We start from the raw sequence: 23,105 nt of genomic DNA, 5'->3' as shown, positions 1-23,105 counted from the left end.
TCCGGGTTCAGTCCCACTACGTGGCACATTGGGCAAGTGTCTTCTACAATAGCCTCGAGCCGACCAAAGCCTTGTGAGTGGATCTGGTAGACGGAAACTGAAAGAAGCCCGTCGTATATATATATATATATATATATATATATATATAATATATATATATATATATATTTGTGTGTGTGTGTGCTTGTTCCCACACCACCACCAACATCGCTTGATAACCAATGTTGGTGTATTTACGTCCCCGTAACTTAGCGGTTCGGCAAAAGAGGTTGATAGAATAAGTACTAGGCTTACAAAGAATAAATCCTGGGATCGATTTGTTCGACTAAAGTCGCTGCTCCAGAATAAAAGAATAAAAGAATGTTAGTCGGACCGGTGTCCTTATCTAGATCATTGCTCTCACTTCGTTTCGGTTGTTGTACGCTCCAGTGGTTTGTATTCAACTGGAGCATACGACAGCCGAAACCTAGTGAAAGCAACAATCAAGATGAGGACATCAGTCCGACTAATATAAATAGTATACCTAATATAAATTCCTAATTTCACAAATATAGAATTGTAAAATATTTCTTTTTTGTATATTTATCGCTTTGGTACCTAAAAAAAAATAGAACCTTCGCAGCATCAATTTAATCAGACAATTAGAAAGTACATAAAGGTTGTTATATTTCTGACTCATAATTGCTTCATGGTTGCCAGCAACAAAATTAAGATTTCCGAAAAGAAGGGTTTTAAATCTGCTGATGGCATCCCGCACCCATCTCTAAAATCGTCAAATATTCTCTTAAGTGTGACCCCAACGAGGGTAGGAGAAATGATGGTGATGCATTATGCTTTTCATATTTTCATAACGTACGAGATTCCATTTGATGACGAGGTAATGATCATAGTGATACTTAATGAGAAATAACTATTTTAACAACCAGTACATTGCCTCTATCACTATATTGAGATTACTGAGATAGATTTGGTTGCTGCTTCTGGCAGGTTCAGTAATCAGGCAGTCGAAAATATAAGAAAAATCTAACAGAACATAAAAGACAATTACTGATATTACTGCAAAGATTAATTATTTTGAAATGTATACCTATCAGAAATAATATAATTGTACCAAAGCTGGAAAAGCAAAAAGAAGGATACGTATTACTAGGCTCCGGAGAGATTCGAACACTCGACCTCCAGTTTACTAGACTGGCGCTCTAACCAACTGAGCTACGGAGCCACATGCTCTACTGTTTCTAAATTAGTATCTTTTCTGGTATTATCACAATTTTCTTTCTTTTTAAATTTTGTTCCTATTGTTTTCAAATGTGGTGTACCGATTTAGTTTTGTATGCTAATCATGAAAATAGAATTCATTTTTGTTATGAATTATTAAATAAAAAGTTAATAACTTTAAAGTTTACAAATTTTAGGTAATTTTAACGGCCGTCTCCGAATCGAATATTATTAAACGTTATCCAGAACTTACAAAGGACGAGACGGTCCCAGATGGAACATCTTTGATCAAAGATCTGTTTAATCAGTGTTAACTTAATACTAAACAACATTAGTATCATCAACTAAAAGAACGAGAGTGATGTGGGAGGAAAAACCTGTTCTTAGGAAAAGATGTAATATTCTCTTAATGGTGAATATGTAAGATATCACATCACTGTCAACATCAACAACATCAGTACCTACAAAGCCACTGAAATGATGATGGATCCACTACATGTCATCTTGATATGGTAGAAACAGCATCCGAATTGGTCTTAAATCAAATCCTATTGTCTAAAACAAAGAAGAACAAATTAGATATTGTAGTCGTATATACAACTTGGGGAATACCACGGAGAGTTCAAGACTGGTTTACTTTTGATCGTGTGTCTTCTAGATCAGATTCGATTAAAGCCATGGTCAATAGAGGACTATGTCATAAACTATGCAATCATAAATGGACAATAAGTGAAGTGGATTTATTGATAACAAGGAGGAACAAGATCTATAAAATGGATAATAAAATCAAATTTTCTCAAATCATAATGAGTGGATGATTCAGCTACGAAGTTGATAAGGGATACATTTTTATGGAATCGTAAGAACGAGGACTATGAATTATTTACATTTTGTTCATTGTGTCGTAGTAAAAATTTAAATCCTTTCCAAACTCAATGAATTAAACTAGCAATACAGGCGCAGGAGTGGCTGTGTGGTAAGTAGCTTGCCAACCAACCACATGGTTCCGGGTTCAGTCCCACTGCGTGGCATCTTGGGCAAGTGTCTTCTGCTATAGCCCCGGGCCGACCAATGCCTTGTGAGTGGATTTGATAGACGGAAACTGAAAGAAGCCTGTCGTATATATGTATATATATATATATATATGTATGTGTGTGTTTGTGTGTCTGTGTTTGTCCCCCTAGCATTGCTTGACAACCGATGCTGGTACGTGTACGACCCCGTCACTTAGCGGTTCGGCAAAAGTGACGGATAGAATAAGTACTGGGCTTACAAAGAATAAGTCTCAGGGTCGATTTGCTCGACTAAAGGCGGTGCTCGAGCATGGCCGCAGTCAAATGACTGAAACACGTAAAAGAGAGAGTAAAAGAGTAATAAAGTAAACTCAATCATCTATATAGCAGCAGGCAGTATTTCCAAAATTATCCCCGTATCTTTTACCTGTTGACCGATATACGTGAAGTGAAATCTTTCTCTCAATTTTTCCTGCTGTGTAGATTTCCATAGCAACAACTGATGCACTATGTTTTTGTTTCTCTAACAGTGACCAATAAAAGAAATTAGTGCTGGTTGACGCAGAGTAGTTGTTACTGGAAGCTCATTTCCAAAGAAAATTCTATGGTCGATATAATCGACAATACATCATGTCAAACGCTTGTAATTATGTAATTTAGAAATAAATATTCGTACCAATTTTGTATATTTTAGTAGGAAAAAAAATTCTTGAAAAACTAAGCTCCAGAAGGACTCAAACACTCAACCTCTCGTTTATCATGGATAAGACATATCTTATATTAAACCAGGTATTTTTTCATGTCTTACCTTTAATCTCAACAGTAACACAGACACCGTAGCATGAGTCTTTGTTAAACTAGTATCAGCAAGAATACTGGAGAAAGTGCAACAACGATAAACGTCACACAAAATTGATACACTTTGAATATCACTATTCATTGTTGTAGTTAAATTTTTACATTGTAGTTGATAACATCATAAGAATAATTTAAGATATTATGTGTGGCTCCGTAGCTCAGTTGGTTAGAGCGCCAGTCTAGTAAACTGGAGGTCGAGTGTTCGAATCTCTCCGGAGCCTAATAATGCTGCATCTCGAGTTTCTTTGGGGTTTCTTTTTTTGTTATCCAAACTTTGGTACTTATATGTCATTTCTGATAGGTATCCGAGTTCAAATAATTATTATTTATAGTAATATTAATCAATTATACCAATCTGTCTTTTATATTCTGCATTCAAATTGACTTCTTATATTTTCAACTACGTGACTGCTGGACCCATTAGAAATAGCAGCCCAAATCTATCTCAGTAACCTCAAAATAGGTGTGGCTCTGTGGCGAGAAACTTGCTTCCCAACCACATGGTTCTGAGTTCAGTTCCAATGCATGGTACTATGGGCAACTGTCTTCAGCTATAGCGTTGGGCCAACTAAAGTGAGTGGATTTGGTAGACTGAAACTGAAAGAAGCCTGTCGTATATCCATATATCTATGTGTGTGTGTGTGTGTCTTTGTGTCTGTGTTTGTCCCTCTATCACCGCTTGACAACTAGTTTTGCTGCATTTACGTCCCCGTAACTTACCAATTCAACAAAAGAGGCCGATAGCAAGTAAAAGAATAAAAGCAAAGTGTTTATAATGTGCAAAATAGATGAAGTGGTGCTGGAGACAGTTGGAGACAATTTTGCTAGTTGTTAAGAAAAGTTATTTCTTATTTATTAAGAACCACTACATTCGTTACCGCGTTATCAAATGGAATCTCGTTCTTTCTCAAAACATCACAAACATAATTTGCACTCATTTCTCCTACCCTCATTGGGCCCACATATCTGGGAATGCTTGACGATTTTAGAGATGGGTATGGGGTGCTGTCAGTAGATTTTAAACCGTACTTTTCAGAAAATTTAATTTTGTTGTTGGCAACCATAAAATGATTATGAGTCAGAAATGTGTCATAATTGTCTGATCAAATTAGATGATTCTGCAAAGGTTCTATTTTTTTAGGTACCAAAGCGAGAAATATAAATATAAATTATTTTACAATTCTATATTTGTGAGAGAAGGAATTTATATTATGTACACTGTTTATATTTGTCGGACTGATGTCCTCATCTTGATTATTACTTCCAATACATTTCAGCTGTTGTATGCTCCAATTGAATACAAAACACCTGAGGAAAGCTGGAGCGTACAACAATCGAAACGAAGTGAGAGCAACGATCATGATGAGGGCGCCAATCCGACTAATATAAACAATATACCTAAAAATTATTTTGTCTTGACTGACAAAGGACTTACAATTTTGGGACAGAAAATAGTGTTTGATTTGTATATATTTTATCAATACCAAATATATGAAAGACATTGTTGATTTCTTTGAGAATTGGATTCAGAATGTAAAAGGAGTTAACTAAATATCATAAGTTATTAATTCTGATGTACACAAGGCCACAAATGTTTGCAGTGGCATATAATTGCTTATATCGCCCTTAGTATTTCACTGGTTCTGTATTTTAGTGAATCGAGAGAAATGAAGACCAAAATACACCCAGGTGAGATATGAACCCAAACTAATATCTAAATATTTTAATGACCTCACTCTAACAATTCTGTGAAACCACAGTTCTTAACTTTTATAAGTGAATCAATCCTGAATGGTCATCTTTTTCATTTTTTACGTAACAATTGTCTTTTACCTTTGGACTGAGGCCATTCATGGGGCACCTTCTTGACGAATTTGCCTCAGTACTTAGTTTTCTAAGCTTGGCATTCATTTTATCGGTTTCTTTTTTCCCGAATCGCGAAATTACGTGGACGTAAACAAAGCAACTCAGGTTGTCGAGCGATGATGGGAAATAAACACAAACATAAGACGACGTATGAGGGTTCGGCAATTTCTTGCCGAACAACTACACAGAGGATTTGTTTATAGTCATCAAATGTTTGTGTACACATAAGCTCACTCCCTCCATCAAATCGACATTACCTGTACAGTTGCACCATGTACCACATGTCAGATGACGAAGTGATCGCAGAGCGACGAGAAATGAAGCGCTCTGCTCAAGAACACAGCGCAATGCCCGGTCTGGGAATCGAAAGTTCCACCACCAAATGTAAACTAGCCATGTCCACCCATGCGTCTTTTCAGGAATACAGTATTTGATTTTTGTCCTTGTTTAAGTACGATATTACACAAACTTGGACGCTGTTTCTAGCGGAACATGCGAAAATATTGAGATTGCTTTATTGATTCGTTGCTTTTGTACGTATTTTAATCGACAATAAGCATTTTCGTGACTGTGCAAGGATTTTAATCATCACTATTTATACCAATGTTATCTATTTTAGAATAAAAAGAGTTGACCTTGAAAAAAAAAGATCGTTGTCGAGAGAATTGAATACACGCTCTCCACTTGACTAGACTGGCGTTCTGGGTGAGCTATATCACCATTACACACGTATGGCTTCAATTATTATTTTGATGTCTATAATTGTAACGTTAAATATTTACAATAAATCATGATGTTGAAACAGAATGGAGTGATTCATCCACTAATAAAGTTTAATAAGGACTGTGTCCTCGGAGAGTCGCGAGAACCAAGCTATCGAGATATTCAGAAGTAGCTCTAAGTTCATACCTCGTCGAGATCCACTTTGGTTTTCATTTCTCCGGATTCACTAAAATAAACAACGCAATTCTAAAATCAATATACTCAATAGTATACGAACATAAATTTTTTGTGACTTTGCGCTCATTTTAGAATTCTTTTTTTTTTTAAATAAAGAAACGATCAAACGAAAAATAAATTAGGCTCCAGAGGGATTCGAACACTCGACCTCCAGTTTACTAGACTGGAGCTCTAACCATCTGAGCTACGGAGCCACTTGCATCAGCCTTTAAAAATATTACTATGTCTTCAATTTATATGCAAACAATAAATTATGATGTAGAAACTCAATCCGGTGATTGATCAACTTTATATTGCTAATAATGTATCGTCGATTAGCTAGAAGGAGGCTTTCTATATATTTAGATACAGCTATGAGTACATGTTCCGCCCAGATTTTTTTTTGGCGGGGGGGGGGGGGTCGTACCTCCGGATTCACTAAAATAAAGTAACTGAAATTCTAAGGTCGATATGATCGGTAATAAACTTCTTCAAACATTTGTGACATCGTTTGCAGTTTAGAAATCTTTCTCAGGCAAAGAGAAAAATTCCAAAGAATGTTAGGCTCAAGAGATATTCAAAAACACGACCTCTATTTTATTATGATGGCGCTCTATGAAGTTGAATTATTGTAATGAAACGCCGAAGGAAGCTTTACATGACCACTGGTCCTGCTAGAAACAAGAATCGAGGATCTCAATTTCCCTTTAAACCGGAATATTAATATATTGCTATTCAGTCCTTAATTAGCTCTATTCAAACAGAACTATAATGGCATTCAAGCCCTGACACTTCTATATTTAGTTTACCCAGTAAATTCGATACAACATCCCCTAATGTGTATCACCTTCCTAAAACATTAGAGAGTTGGGTTATATTTCTAACTCGTCAAGCGGTCATTAGAAACTTGATACTTGTCGCATATTTATTTATATCTCTAGAAATTTATTGAATAGAATATCGAAGTTAATGCCTTGTGGTAAGTTAAGGACGTTTACACATTGAAATCAACTTCTGTGGAGCTCAGGTTTATCTATCTACTGGACGTCAGATATGTTACACGGTGTCACACAAATATATTCCTTTTGAACTCTAGGCACAAGGCCCGAAATTTTGGGAGAGGGGCCAGTCGATTAGGTCAACCCCAGTATGCAACTGATACTTAATCTTCGACTCCCGAAAGGATGGACGGCAAAGTAGACCTCGGCGAAATTTGAACTCAGAACGTAAACAGACGAAATACTTATTTCTTTACTACCCACAAGGGGCTAAACACAGAGGGGACAAACAATGACAGGCAAAGGAATTACGTCGATTATATCGACCCCAGTGCGCAACTGGTACTTAATTTATCGATCCTGAAAGGATGAAAGGCAAAGTCGACCCCGGCGGAATTTGAACTCAGAACGTAACGGCAGACGAAATACCGCTAAGCATTTCGCCCTGCGTGTTAAGGTTTCTACCAGCTCGCCGCCTTCACACACAAATATATTCTGACGAAGAAATTGTGCCTATATAATCAATTACAATTCTTTCCTGAAGTGTGACGCTTGGTAATATTCTTTTACTCTTACGCCGTAAAAGAGATTCGTAAGAGACAGGAATCAGTGAGAGAACCTTGTATCTGTTTCTTCATTCGTTCCAAACAAGTGATCTTCAGTAAAATGCGATCGTCCGTAAAAGGAGAATTTTGCCATCTTGTCTCATTTTTTTGTTCAAGTTGACCTATATATGTAATGTGAAATCCTTCAAGAGCAGGTTTCCATTACAACTGACGTCAGAACCTGACGATATCAACCTCAATTATTTGTGGTTTTGTATGCATTTCAGGAACCATTATGTGCACCAATATCATCTCCCTTGCAGAGAAAAATGAAATTAATGAACAGCACGCTGACCGAAATGTTTAGTGGTATTTCGCCCGTGGCTACGTTCTCAGTTCAAATTCCACAGAGGTCGACTACGCCTTTCATCCTTTTGGAGTCGATAAATTAAGTCCCAGTGAAACACTGTGATCTATGTAATCGACGAGTCCCCTCCCACCAAATTTCAAGTGTTGTGTCTTTAGTAGAAAGGATTATTTGCTCCTCTGATTTTGCCCCAGTATTATTACTGTTATTAGCTTAACAAACGCTCATTCTACGGCGTCATATTATTTACAGTGAAGATTACAGAAGAGAGAAAGACGTCGATTTCATATACGACGGAGTGCTGAAATCCTCCTGGGATTTAAAGGTTTCGTGGAAGGCCTTGTTGGAGGCCCAAACTTCCAAGTTCTTTTCAAGGGTTAGAAAACCAGAAGGACTGCTGCAATGAATGTGTGAATCTGAGACAGAAAATTGTTGAATAAGATCATAATTAACTGATCCTCCTCTGTTTTCTTGTACCCAAGCCGGGAACGTTTCTGCACTCCCTCGTAAGATACAATGTCGTCTTCTTTATAATGAGTATCATACTAAACGTTACAATACATTGTTCAACATTAACAGCAACGAAATGACAAGCGAAACTTTACGTGACGCTGGATTTGCTGGAAATAGCAGCCATTATCTCATTAATTCCTCTTCCAACAAAATTCTTACTGCTTTTATCCCTCTGGATTTACTAACAGAATCAGTGATATACTAAGATGGTTATAATTGATTATATTCCACTACAAATCTTTATGGCATTGTGTTCATTTTAGAAATCAATATACGTATCAATCTCGCTTGAGTAAAAGAGAAACCACACTATTTAAGCTTCAGGAGGAATCGAAAACTCGAACTCCGGCTTACTAGATTAGTACTCCGAACATCTCAGCTACAGAGCCACGCCGGTTCGCACCTTTAAATTATTATGACTTCGATGGTTATAACTTAAACCTATATTGAAACTACACAGAAATTATAATGACGTTCATTGTTGTTATGGTGGTCCTCTGTTACATTTATTCCAGTATTCTTATTAATATTTGTTTAGCTAACAGTTTCACTATAAAGTGTGTTAATTTATGTGGAGACTACAGGAGAGAAATATGTCAGTGCAACAACTCCTGGGCCAACATAAGATATAATGACTTCTATTTGATAAGTTGTACAATCTACAATATTGATTTCAAAATTGCATCGATCTAAGTTATCAAATGCTACTTATTTTATGAACCCAGTAAGGATGAAAGGTAAAATCGACATAGCCGGAATTTGAACCTGGAACCTAATGTCTGGCGAAATGTAGCTAAGCATTTTGTGCGGCGCAGTAACGATTCTGGCAGCTTGCTGCCTTAATACAACATTGGTCCCGAATTTTGGAACAAGGTCGGCAATTTTGGTCGGGAGGGGTAAGCCGAATACACCAACCCCAAACGTTTGTGGCTCTGTATGAATTTCAGGAACCAATATATACACCAATATCATATGCTTTATGAAACAAAATAAAAATGTAAGTAGCTTACTCAGGCTCCGGAGGGATTCGAACACTCGACCTCCAGTTTACTAGACTGGCGCTCTAACCAACTGAGCTACAGAGCCTCGTTGCAAACGGCGTTTCAATAATAATTTTTATTTTGTCTTCAATTAAGGTGGCGAGATGGAAGAATCTTTAACACGCCGGGCGAAATGCTTAGCGTCATTCATCAGTCCCTACGTTCTAACTTCAGATTCCGCCGAGGTCAACTTTGCCATCCATCATTTTGGGGTGGATGAAATAAGTACCGGTTATGTACCGGAGTCGATGTAATCGACTGTCCCCCTACCCCACAATTTCAGGCCTTGTGTCAATAGCAGAAAGCATTATTATGCTTTCAATTATTGCGTAAAAATATTTCAATATCATTACATGAGAACTCAGCTAACTCACCAACATACAAAGTCTGTGGTTTCGTCAAATCGTTAAAGCAAGGTCTTCAAAATATTGATATACAGTTCTGTGTTCATAAACAAGGTCTTCAACATATTTACATACAGGTCTGGATTTATAAACCACCCAGCTCTTTTCTGATTTCTATCCTTCAGGTTTCACTAAAATCAAAAATCATCGACAATTCTAAGGTCAAAATAATCCATTTTAGACATCCAAGAAATCTGTAACTTTGTGTATATTTTTAAAAGCAATGTTTGTATCAGTCTATCTCAAACGAAAAAAAAAAAACAGAAATATTCCAGAAAAAGAAACAAGCTTCGGTAGGAACTCGAGCACTTGACACCCAGTTTTAAGAATTGGCGGGCTAACCTGAACTATTGAGCCACTCACTTCGACGTCTATAATTATTGTGAGGTCGACAATGGTAATGTCTGTGTATATAATTCCATAGAAACTGTAGTTAACAGTTATAATTATGTTCATTGTTGTTTCGTGAACCACGTTATATTAGTTACTCCTCTACTTCTACACAATTATTTTTATTGACATTAGTTTAACGAATCGCCCTACTGGAATGTATTTATATTTGCTGTTAAGAAAACCGGATAGAGGGAGAGATCAGTGTAACTCCTGATTTAATATAAGATATAATGTTGTCTTCTTTATGCTAAGTTATCGTGTTGGACATTACAATACTTGTTCATTAAAAACGGTAACGAAAAGACAAACGATGCTTTATATGACCACTGGATTCACTGGAAATAGCAGCCAACTTTTTCAATAGTTCCTCTTTCAGCAAGATCCAAATTGTTACCGTTTCGTCCTATCGTATTTACTTAAGGAAACAATTAAATACTAACGCAGATATAATCGGTAACTGGTATTTCTTTTATCGACCCATGAAGGATAAAAGCGAGGTCGATCTCAATTGAATTTGAACTCAGAATCTAAAGTCGTATGAAATGCTGCTAAGCATTTTGTCCGGCACGCTAACGATTCTGCCAGCTCGCTGCCTTAATACAACATTTGTTTCAAACTTTAAAACAAAGCCAGCAACTTTGGGTGGAAGGGGTAAGCCAGCAACTTTGGGCGGAAGGGTGGCCCACATAGCCATGGTCTTGGCGGTAGATATCCCTGAAAAGGGGCGGAGGGGGCCAATGTGTTCATCGCATCGGTCATCACCTACCGCCTAACCGTCGTTTCCTGCCCTGATTCGTGGTTGAGCAAGCTGGAAAGACAGCTCTTCCGCTTCTTGTGGAAGGGCTCGAAGCCGCTTGTGAGATGTTCTATTTGCTTCCAACAACCGTTAGAGGGTGGGCTAGGGATGCCTTGGTTGATGATGCACAGGAAATCCGGTGGGTCCATCTGATTGGTGAACGGGTGTGGTCTCCGCTGGGAAACCTGGTTCCATCGTAGATCGAAGCTGGGTACATGGTTTACGGAGTGTCGTAAGGCTCCCCGGATATTCCATCTCTCGGGCAACGCCTGCGTTAGTAGTTCTACCACATTCTTCTATAGAGGGGTGGTAGAGGCGAAATGTGACGATACCTTGGGGGAAGCCCTAGGTCCCGATGATAATCAGCTAGCCAGTCTGTTCAAATGTATATTCGTGCCAAAGACACTGGATAACTTTCAGAAGTTTTAAATTATTTTGAGGTCAACAATGATATTAAAATATTTTGAGGTCAACAATGACAATGCCTGTGTATAATAATTCCATAGAAACTGTAGTTAGAACTTATAACGATGTTCATTGTTGTTTGGTGATACTACGTCATATTATTATTATCTCTATTTTTACATAACTATCCTTCTTCATATCAGTTCAACAAAAACACTCTTACTATAAAGTCTTTATATTTGCTGTAAAGAAAACAGGAGAGAGAGAGAGAGAGAGAGAGAGAGAGATCAGTGTAGCTTCTAGTTTGATATAAGATATAATCTTTTCTACTCTAGGCACAAGGCCCTGAATTTTGGGGGATGGGGCCATTCGATTAGATCGACTCCAATATGTAACTGGTACTTAATTTATCGACCCCGAAGGATGAAAGGCAAAGTCGACCTCGGCGGAATTTGAACTCAGAGCGTAATGACAGGCGAAATACTACTAGGCATTTTGCCCGGCGTGCTAACGATTCTGCCAACTCGCCGACTTCCAACTAAGCTATAATGACACGTCGAGCTGTATGTCTAGATGATAGTAACGTAGATAATTGTAACCTAAACCTATACTAAAACTGTGGTAACCAATTATAATGTCGCCCATTGTTGCTATGGTGCTTCATTTATTCTAGTATCGTTATTAATATTTGTTCAGAAAACAATCTCACTATAACGTCGGCTTATTTAAGTGGAGATTACAAAAGAGAGACACATATCTGTGCAACAACTCCCGCACCAACATAAGATACAGTGAGTTATCTGCGGTGAACTGTATTGGACTTCGTAATACAATCTTCAATGTGGGTTTCAAATTTTGGTACTTGGCAAGAAATAGCGGATAGGAATTAGTCGATTACATCGACCCCAGTTCTCAAATGCTACTTATTTTATCAGCCCCAAATGGATGAAAGGTTAAGTCGACCTCGGCGAATTACTCGTCCTCGGCGAAATTAATCAACCTTAATACAATATTACCAACGGTGACGAAACGACACAGGATGCTTGCGTGACCAATGGATCTGCTTAACATAAAAGCCAACTATCTGAATAAGTTCTCTTTTATCATCACAAGCAATATAGCTGTTGTTTAACCCCGAACTAACCTTGTTCAAACACACCTATGGCGTTCCAAAACAGACCATCCTATATTTAGTTTATCTCCGTTCTAAAACAATAAGTTATGGTTTAGATGGTTTTGACTGATATTTCTAGTACTTCAAGCAGCCACGTAGAAACTCGATAGGCTTATTTTATATCCTTAGACATCGAATGAACAGAAACTCGATAGGCTTATTTTATATCCTTAGACATTGAATGAACAATCAAGAGAATGTTGTAATTAATGCCTTTTACCATTTAGTTAAGGCCATTTACACATCGAATTCAATTCCTGCAGAGCTCAAGTTTACCTTTCATTCTTCAAGACCTCATAAATATCTTCCAACGAAGTAATTGTGTCTATAAAATCATTTACACTTCTTTCCTAAAGTGTGGCACTTGTTACGTATTCTTCAACTCTGTTATAGTAAAAGCGATTCACAAGATACAGGAATCAGTGAGAGAACCTTCTACATGTTCCTTCGGTCGCTGCAAACAAGCGATCATCCAGGAAAGAAGAAGAATTTTGCTAAGTTGTTTCAGTATCTAGTTCAAGTCGACCGACGTAAGTAACGTGAACTGCTTCATCGTGACTAGGTTTCCATAACAACAACTGACGTGAGAACCTGTCCATACATCAACCACAAACGCTTGTTCGTGGATTTTCTAAGTCATTCAGGAAACAATACATATATCAATATCATCCCTCTTACAGAAAAAAAAATTGAAAATCTTCAGCGAAAATACTAGGCTCCGGAGGGACTCGAACACTCGACCTCCAGTTTACTAGACTGGCGCTCTAACCATCTGAGCTACGGAGCCAGTGCGTACAAGATACTTAAATCATTATTATTATGTGTTAAATTATTATGCAATGACATTTCAATAACCCCATTACTAAAGTGGAAATAATCCATTGTAGACATCCGAAGAAATCTGTAAGTTGGTGTACACTTTAGAAATCGATATTCCTATCATTCTATCTCAAACAAAGAAAAAAAAAGAAATATTCCAAAACAACAATAAGCTTCTAGAGGGACTCGAACACTTGACTTCCAGTTTTATAAATTGCGAGTCTAACCTGAGATACTCACTTTAGAGACACTCACACCTACGTCTTTAAAGTAATGTGACGTCAACAATGTTAATGTCTGTGTATAAAAAATAATTACATAGAAATGTAGTTAGCAATTATAATCACAACCCTTGCTATTTGGCAAGCTGGCAGAATCGTCAGCAGAGACGAAATGTTTCGAGGTATTTCGCCCGTCGCTACGTTCTGATTTCAATTTCCACCGCGGACTTTACCTTTCATACTTTTGTTGTTAATAAATTAAGTACTATTGAAACACTGGTCGATGTAATCTATTTGTCCCCTCCGCCCAAGTTTCAGGCATTGTGCCTTTAGTAGAAAGGATTATTTGCTCCTCTATTTTTTTCCCCAGTATTATTACTAATTTTAATTTAACAAACGCTCTTTCTACGACGTTTCTAATATATACAAAAACTTCCTGGCTTTAAGGGTTTCGCGGAAGGCCTGAATGGAGGCCCAAACTTCCAAGTTTTTTTTACAAAGCTTGGAAAAACCGAAGGGCTGCTACAATAGGTGTGTGAATTTTACGTGTATTGAGCTGAATAAAATTACTGCCGTTGCTTGTCAACAATAACTATCGGCGGTGTATCTTTCGTTTGTTACTGTTATTTATGACATCTTTCGTGCGTTTGTACTGGTTTTAGCTTTAAGGTTTTGGGTTAAGGTTTGGGTGTTAGGGTTAGGGTTTTAGGGTTAGTGTGCTAGGGTTACGATTTTAGTGTTAGGGTTGGGGTTTTAGTGTTACGGTTAGGGTTGTCTTAAATAACAGTGACAAACGATATATACGCCGCCGGAAGTTCTTGCAGTAATTTTATTCAGCTCAATACACGTCATTGATTGGTTGAAATTACCGAAATACTACAACTTTAACGTGAAATAACTTCCTAAATATAAGCTTTTCTCAAAAACGCTAGGAGTAAAAGATGTTTTATATGACACATTCTACCAGTGTACGAAGTTTGAAAGTATTTAGTTACAAAAAATTATTTTTTAAATCTGTCGGTCAAAAGGTAAAGATCCTTGGTCGCCATTGACAACAGCAACAAAGCGACGAAAGAAGCTTTATGAGACCACTGGTTTCGCTGGAAATAGTAGCCAAATTTTTGAATAATTCCTCTTTCAACAACATCAAAATTGTTACGGTTTACGTCCTACCGTATTTACTAAAGGAAACAATGAAATACTAACGTAGTTAAATTCCACTGCAAGTTTTTGTGTCTTTGTGTGCATTTTAGATATCAATATCTGTATCAATCTATCTTGAGAAAAGGAAAATAGAAACCACATTGAGTAGGCCTCTCACTTACTTGACTGGAACTCTAACGAACTGTGGCACGTAACCACGTGGGATTGTGCGTTTAAACTATTATGACGTCTACAATTATAACGTAAACTTATAATGAAACTGCACTGCCACTAAAATTTCTGTTCTTTTATGTGGAGACTACAGGAGAGACATACATCAGTGCAACAGCTTTCGGACTACATACGATTGAGTTGATTATATCGACCCCAGTGCGTAACTGGTACTTATTTAATCGACCCCGAAAGGATGAAAAGCTAAGTCGACCTCGGCGGAATTTGAACTCAGAACGTAGCGGCAGACGAAATACCTATTTCTTTATTACCCACAAGAGGCTAAACACAGAGGAGACAAACAAGGACAGACATAGGTATTAAATCGATTACATCGACCCCAGTGCGTAACTGGTACTTAATTTATCGACCCCGAAAGGATGAAAGGCAAAGTCGACCTCGGCGGAATTCGAACTCACAACGTAACGCAGACGAAATACCACTAAGCATTTCGCCCGGTGTGCTAACGATTCTGCTAGCTCGTCGCCTTAATTAAAGACATAGTAATAATATTATGAGCATTATGTAAGAACTGGCTCCGTAGCTCAGTTGGTCAGAGCGCCAGTCTAGTAAACTGGAGGTCGAGTGTTCGAGTCCCTCTGGAGCCTAGTATTCTGTTCGTAATTTTACTTTTGCTCCGCAAAGGAGATTATGTTAGTGCTAATATTGATTCCTGAAATGCATACAAAACCACAAACGTTTGAGGTTGGTGCATTGACAGCTTCTCACGTCAGTTGTTGTAATGGAAGCCTACGCATGACGAAACGTTTCACTTTCCGTACAGGGATCTATACGGTAAGTTGTACTGGACATTCAAATACAATCGTCCATGTTGGTTTCAAATTTTGGCACAAGGCCAGAAATTGCAGGAAGAATTAAGACGATTACATCGACCCCAGTGTTCAACTGGAACTTCTTTTATCGACCCAGCAAGAATGAAAGGCTGAGCCGACTTCCGTTGAATTTGAACTGAGAATCCAAAGTCAGGTGAAATGATGCTGAGCATTTTGTAACGACTCTGCCAGCTCGTTCCCTTAATACAACATTAGTTTCAAATTTTGGAACATGGCCAAAAATTTTGGGCAGCAGGGGTAATTCCAATACACCAACCTCAAACGTTTGTGGCTATGTATGCATCTCAGGAACCAATATCATATGCCAAAAAGAGAATAATTAAACAGCATGGACTCGAACACTCAGCCTCCAGCTTACAAGACTGATGCTCTAACCAACTGTGCTATGGGGCCAGTCTACACGTCCTGATTAAATTATTACTTTTATGTCTTCAATTAAGGTGACGAGCTGGCAAAATCGTTAACGCGCCTAGCGAAATGCTTAGCGGCATTTTGTCAGTCCTCACGGTCCGAGTTCAAATTCTGCTGAGGTCGACTTTGCCTTCATGCTTTCAGTCATGTACCAGTCGTGTACTGGAGTCGATGTAATCAACTAGCCCCGTCGCCACAATTTTAGGCCTTGTGCCAATAGTAGAAAGGATTACTATGTCTTCAATTATTGCGTAAAAATTTCAATAGCATCATTACTTAAGAACTCAATTATCTCACCAACTTAAAGTTTGTGGTTTCGTCAAATCGTTACAACAAAGTCTTCAAGGTGTTTACATACAATTCTGAGTTCATTATCCGCTCAGGTCTGTTCTGGTTTCCATCCTTCAGGTTTCACTAAAAGCTAAAAATGCCGACAATACTAAAGTCGAAATAATCCATCATAGACACCTAAAGAAGTTTGTATGCAACTTTGTGTACATTTTTAAAATCAATATTCGTATCATTCTATCTCAGACAAAGAAGAAATAACTAATGTTCCAGAAAAATAAGCTACTAGAGGGACTCAAACACTTGAGATCCTCTTTTATAAATTGACGGTCTAACCTTAACTTTAAAGCCACTCACATCGACCTCTTTGAAGTATTGTGACGTCAACAATAGTAACATCTGTGTATAATGAATAATTCCATAGAAACTGTAGTTAGCAATTATAATAATGTTCATTGTTGCTTTGTGATACCACGTTACATTGTTTACTCCTCTATTTTTACACAACTATCCTTATTGACATTTATGTAACAAATCATTATTACTAGAACATCTTTATGTTTGCGAAGAAATCAGGAGAGAGAGAGAGAGGAGAGAGAGAGAGAGAGAGAGAGAGAGAAGAGAGAGAGAGAGACCAGTGTAACTTTAATATAAGATATAATGTAGTCGTCTTTATGCTAAGTTATCGTTTGGATATTGCAGTACATTGTTAATTATTAATGGTAACGAAATGACGAGCGAGGCTTTATGTGACCACTGGATTCGTTTGAAATAGCAGCAAAGTATACGAAAAATTACTCTTTCAACAAGGATATCATAACTGTTACCGCTCTCTTCCCAGCAGATTTACTGAAAGACCCAGTGAAATACTGGGGTCGGTATAATCGATTATACATCAGTGTTAACCTTTGTGGACTTTTGTGCATTTTAGAAACCAATATCAGTGCCAAATCTAGCTTGTGAAAAAAAAGGCGGGAGTGGGACCATAACACGGAGGCTCCAGCAGGATTCGAATACCCGATCATCAGTTTATTTGATTAACAGGCTGACCAACCTACCTATGAAAACACGTCGGCTTGTATGTTTAAATTATTGTGACGTCGATAATTATAAGGTTAAACTATACTGAAACTGTTGTGTCCAATTATAATGCCGTTCATTGTTGCTATGGTGATAGGTTGTTACATTTATTCTAGTATCATTTTCAATATTTACTCAGCAAACAATCTCACTATAACGTCGGCTTAAGTGGAGATTACGTAAGAAATATCCGTACAACAACTTCCGAACCAACATAAGATACAATGAGTTATCTGCGGTAAGTTGTATTGGACATCGCAATACAATCTTCAAATTTTGAAGGTTTCAAATTTTGGTGCAAGGCCAACAGTAGCGTGAAGGAGTTAGTCTACTACATCAACCTCGGTTATCAAATGCTATTATTTTATCAACCATGAAAGGTAAAGTTGACCTCGGAGAATTACTAGTCCTCAGCGGAAGCAGCCGACCTAGGCGAAATGGCCTTAGTACAATATTAACAACGGCAATGAAACAACATAGAAGCTTTGCATGACCAATGGATTTGCTTGAAATAGCAGCCAAGTATCTGACTAATTTCTCTTATAAAATCACAAGCAATATAGCTGTTGCTGCTGTTTAACCCATAATTATCCCTGTTCAAACACACACATGAAAGATGACATTCCAAAACTAATCATCCTATATTTAGTTTACCCCGTTATTCTCGTGATACAACTGTCAATGTGTATCACCTTTCTAAAACAGTAAGTTATGGTTTAAAAAGATCAGGATGATATTTCTAGCACGTCAAGCGACCGTGCAGAAAGTCGATAGTTGTCATGGATCCTTAGACATGGATTGAACAATCAGTAGAATGTCAAAAATAATGTTTTCTGGCATTTAGTTAAGGCAGTTTACACAGTGAGGTCAATTTCTGTAGAGTTCAAGTTTTCCTCTTATCTACCGGGCCTCAGATATGTTCCACTTAATCAATTACTCTTCTATCCTAAAGTGTGGCTCTCGGTACCTATTCTTTTCCTTTGTTCTAGTAAAAGAGAGTTATAAGATACAAGAGTCAGCGTGAGAACCTTCTGTTTTTTTTTGTTATTTTTTTTTTTTTGTCGCTCCAAACAAGTGATCTCAGTTACAGCAATCATCCATAGAAGAAGGAGAATTCTTCCAAGTTGTCAAGTATTTTTTTTTCCACTTGATCCCTGTACGGAAAGTGAAACGTTTCGTCATGCGTAGGCTTCCATTACAACAACTGACGTGAGAAGCTGTCAATGCACCAACCTCAGACGTTTGTGGTTTTGTATGCATTTCAGGAATCAATATTAGCACTAACATAATCTCCTTTGCGGAGCAAAAGTAAAATTACGAACAGAATACTAGGCTCCAGAGGGACTCGAACACTCGACCTCCAGTTTACTAGACTGGCACTCTGACCAACTGAGCTACGGAGCCAGTTCTTACATAATTCTCATAATATTATCACTATGTCTTTAATTAAGGCGACGAGCTAGCAGAATCGTTAGCACACCGGGCGAAATGCTTAGTGGTATTTCGTCTGCGTTACGTTGTGAGTTCGAATTCCGCCGAGGTCGACTTTGCCTTTCATCCTTTCGGGGTCGATAAATTAAGTACCAGTTACGCACTGGGGTCGATGTAATCGATTTAATACCTATGTCTGTCCTTGTTTGTCTCCTCTGTGTTTAGCCTCTTGTGGGTAATAAAGAAATAGGTATTTCGTCTGCCGCTACGTTCTGAGTTCAAATTCCGCCGAGGTCGACTTAGCTTTTCATCCTTTCGGGGTCGATTAAATAAGTACCAGTTACGCACTGGGGTCGATATAATCAACTCAATCCATTTGTCTGTCCGTGATTCTCCGCTCTGTGTGTAGCCCCATGTGGGCAGTAAAGAAATAGGTATTTCGTCTGCTGTTGCGTTCTGAGTTCAAATTCCACCGAGGTCGACTTTGCCTTTCATCCTTTCGGGGTCGATTAAATAAGTACCAGCTATGCACTGGGGCCGATGTAATCGACTTACTCCCTTTGTCTGTCCCCTCTATGTTTAGCCCCTTGTGGGCAATAAAGAAATAAATATTAGCACCAATATAGACTCCTTTGCAGACCAAAAGGTAAAATTTCGACCGGGGCTAGGCTCTAGAGGGACTCGAACACTCGACCTCCAGTTTACTAGACTGGCGCTCTAACCAACTGAGCTATGGAGCCCGTTATTACATGCAGCTCATAATATTATTATTATGTCTTTAATTAAGGTGGCGAGCTGGCAGAAACGTTAGCACGCCGGGCGAAATGCGTAGCCGTATTTCGTCTGCCGTTACGTTCTGAGTTCAAATTCCGCCGAGGTCGACTTTGCCTTTCATCGTTTCGGGGTTGATAAATTAAGTACCAGTTACGCACTGGGGTCGATATAATCGACCGAATCCGTTTGTCTGTCCTTGTTTGTCCCCTCTATGTTTAGCCCCTTGTGAGCAATAAAGAAATAGGTATTTCGTCCTTGTTTACGTTCTGAAAGTTTACGATCAACTTTGCCTTTCATCCTTTCGGGAAACTGAAATAAGTACTAGTCAAGTAATGGGGTCGATGTAATCTACTAGCTCCCTCTCCCACTGTTTCAGGTTTTGTACTTGTTGTAGAAAGGATTATTATGTCTTCAATTATTACATAAAAATTTTCAATAATATCAGTTATGTAGGAATTCAATTAACTGATCAACTTATCAAGTCCCCGGTTTCGTCAGATCGTTAGATCAAGGTCTTCAAGTTCTGGGTTCATATACAGCTCAAATCTATATTGGTTTTTCACCGCTCCAGTTTTACTAAAATGAAACGCCGAAAATACTAAGATCCATATAATAGATGATATACAACCGAAAAAAGTTTATAAGTTTGTGTGCACTTTTAAGCAATATTTGTACCAATGAAGCTATATCGAAGAAATATTAAGAATGCTTTGGCGGGGGGGGGGGGAACGAGGCCTGAGAGAGACTCGAACAAACGATCGCTGATTTATAGAACTGGCTATGCAGCTTGCGACTTTTAAATTATTGTGACGTTGACAATGATAACGTCTGTACATAATGAACAATGACATAGAATCTATAGATACAAAGTATAATGATGTTCATTGTTGTTTGGTGGTGCCTTGTTATATATTATTAACTCTTCTATTTTTAAACTTGTATTCTTACTTATGATATTAGTTTAACGAACACGCTTACTAGGGCTTCTCTTTCTTTTTATTTACCGTAAAGTTTACAAGAAAGAGAGATATCAGCATAACTCTTGGTTTAATATAAGATATAATGTCTTCGTTATTGTGAGTTATCATATTGGACATTACATACGATACAATCTTCAACACTGACAGCAGAATTTTTATGTAACCACTGGATCTACTGGAAATAGCAGTCAAGTATATGAATAATTTCTCATTCAACAAGATCAAAATTTTTATTGTTTTCCTCACTCCTGATTTACTAAAAGAATCAGTGAAATGATATGGTCGAAATGATCGGTTATTTTCAACTGTAAGATTTTGTTGCCTTGTTTACATTTCAGAAATTAATATCGGTTTCAATCTAGCTTGAGAAAAAAAAAACAATTGTTCACATTATGTAGGCTACAGAGAGATTCGAAAACTCGACTTCTAGTTTACTAGACTGTTGCACTAACCAACTGAGTCACGCCGCATTGTACGTTTAAATTATAATGACGTCGATAATTGTAACGTAAACCTATCCTGAAACTAATTATAATGACGTTCATTGTTATCGTAGGTCATTGCTAAATTTAGTTCAGTATCTTTATTGATATTAATTTAGCAAACACACTAAAATATGTGCTTATCTACAGTGGAGATTAGAGAAAACAGACATATCAGTGTAACAACTCTCGGTCCAACATAAGATATAACGGGTCCTGTATGGTAAGTTGTAATGGGCATTAGAGTACAATCGTCAATACTACCATCTGCAAAGGCGGTGAGCTGGCAGATTCGTTAGCACGCCGGGCGAAGTACTTCGCGGTATTTCGTCCATTTTCATACCCGGAGTTCAAATTCCGCCGAGCTTGACTTTACCTTTCATCCATTCGGATGAACACTGAGAGCGATGTAATCGACTTACCCTTCCTTCGAAATTACTGGTCTTGTGCCTAAATTCGAAACCAATATTTCTACCATTGTATCTTCAGCAAAGAAGAAGCAAAAAAATAAAGGAATGTTTAGGAAAAATATACAAGGATCCAGAGAGATTTGAGACCATGACCTACAGTCTATTAAACTGGCGCTCTATCAAATTGAGCCACGGAGCCACACAAGTCAACATCTTTGAATTGTTATGATGTAACAATCGTAACATCTGTGTGTAACGAACAATAACAATCTGTAGTTATAAATTATAATGATGTTCATTGTTGCCTGATGATACGCTATTGACTCTATTTTTACACAAGTATTTTTATTAACATCAGTTTAACAGAGCATTTTTACTATAACGTTTTCTCATTTACTGTAAAAATTACTGGAGAGACATCGGTGTAACTAACTCCTAGTTTAACATAAGATATAATGTCGTCTTCTTTATGGTGTGTTGTATTGGATATTTTTTCTACTCAAGGCACAAGGCCCGAAATTTTGGGAGGCGGGAAACCAGTCGATTAGATCTACTCCAGTACGCAACTGGTACTTAATTTATCGATCCCGAAAAGATGAAAGTCAAAGTCAACCTCGGCAGAATTTGAACTCAGAACGTATTAGATATTACAATATATTGTTCAACATTAACAAAGGGAACGAAATGATGAACGAAGCTTTACATGACCACTGGATTTGCAGGAAATTGTAGCCAATTATCTCTTTCAACAGCAGCATCAAATTGCTTGTGTTGTCATTCTACCGGATTTATCAAAACAACCGGTGGGACTTGTGTGCATTTCAGAAATGAATATCAGTACCAATCAATTTTTAGGAAAAAAAAAAAATTATTTTATGTAGGCTCCAGAGAGATTCGAACACTCGACCTCCAGTTTACTAGACTGGCGCTCTAACCAACTGAGCTATGGAGCCCTGTCGGCTGTACGGTTAAATTATTATGATGTCAGCAATACAATCTTCACTATTGACAATTATAAGGAAGCGATATAGGAAAATTTACATGACCACTGGTCTTGCTGAAAGTAGCAGCCAAGAATCTGAAAAATTACTCTTACCAACAAAATCATTATAGTTGTTGCTATGTTTGGTCCCTAATTAGCTCCCTTCAAAGAAACCAAAGGCATTCTTTCGATATAACTCGACAAAATCAAAACATTTCACTTCGGGTATTTCCATGGAAGCAAATGACAGTTCGATTCTGTTTTCTGCTTGGAAATTTGCAGATTTTACATACACACATGAAACAGGTAAGAACAAATATGCAAGGCATTTTTTTTTTTTAAATGAGACATTGCTGGCATAATTTCCTTATATCTATACTCCACAACCCACAGAAATACCCGAAGTGAAATGTTTAGATTTTGTCGAGTTATATCGAAAGAATGCCAAACCAAAGATCAATATGTATCAA

At 37.7% G+C, this 23,105-nt stretch overlaps 1 long non-coding RNA gene and 9 other non-coding genes across 10 annotated transcripts; 3 read left to right on the top strand and 7 right to left on the bottom strand.

Annotated features, from left to right (window-relative positions):
- Window positions 1-1,148: 1,148 nt before the first annotated feature.
- Window positions 1,149-1,222, bottom strand: Trnat-agu. Its single transcript has one exon. It is a non-coding gene; the product is annotated as a tRNA-Thr (tRNA).
- Window positions 1,223-3,236: 2,014 nt separating this feature from the next.
- Window positions 3,237-3,310, top strand: Trnat-agu. The gene has a single exon. It is a non-coding gene; the product is annotated as a tRNA-Thr (tRNA).
- Window positions 3,311-6,035: 2,725 nt separating this feature from the next.
- On the bottom strand, window positions 6,036-6,109 carry Trnat-agu. The gene has a single exon. It is a non-coding gene; the product is annotated as a tRNA-Thr (tRNA).
- Window positions 6,110-9,329: 3,220 nt separating this feature from the next.
- Trnat-agu lies at window positions 9,330-9,403 on the bottom strand. Its single transcript has one exon. It is a non-coding gene; the product is annotated as a tRNA-Thr (tRNA).
- A 2,154-nt stretch (window positions 9,404-11,557) lies between these two features.
- On the top strand, window positions 11,558-21,038 carry LOC118766443. The gene is made up of 3 exons (XR_005002378.1): window positions 11,558-11,647; window positions 17,088-17,814; window positions 20,793-21,038. It is a non-coding gene; the product is annotated as an uncharacterized LOC118766443 (long non-coding RNA).
- On the bottom strand, window positions 13,243-13,316 carry Trnat-agu. The gene has a single exon. It is a non-coding gene; the product is annotated as a tRNA-Thr (tRNA).
- Trnat-agu lies at window positions 15,478-15,551 on the top strand. The gene has a single exon. It is a non-coding gene; the product is annotated as a tRNA-Thr (tRNA).
- Trnat-agu lies at window positions 18,907-18,980 on the bottom strand. The gene has a single exon. It is a non-coding gene; the product is annotated as a tRNA-Thr (tRNA).
- On the bottom strand, window positions 19,674-19,747 carry Trnat-agu. The gene has a single exon. It is a non-coding gene; the product is annotated as a tRNA-Thr (tRNA).
- A 1,494-nt stretch (window positions 21,039-22,532) lies between the features above and the next one.
- On the bottom strand, window positions 22,533-22,606 carry Trnat-agu. Its single transcript has one exon. It is a non-coding gene; the product is annotated as a tRNA-Thr (tRNA).
- Window positions 22,607-23,105: the final 499 nt, after the last annotated feature.

The sequence above is a fragment of the Octopus sinensis genome, linkage group LG1 (genome assembly GCF_006345805.1).
Source record: "Octopus sinensis linkage group LG1, ASM634580v1, whole genome shotgun sequence".
In the NCBI taxonomy this organism is placed as follows: Eukaryota; Metazoa; Mollusca; class Cephalopoda; order Octopoda; family Octopodidae; genus Octopus; species Octopus sinensis.
Note: the sequence above shows the minus strand (reverse complement) of the source record. Positions and strands in the feature narration are given on the sequence as shown.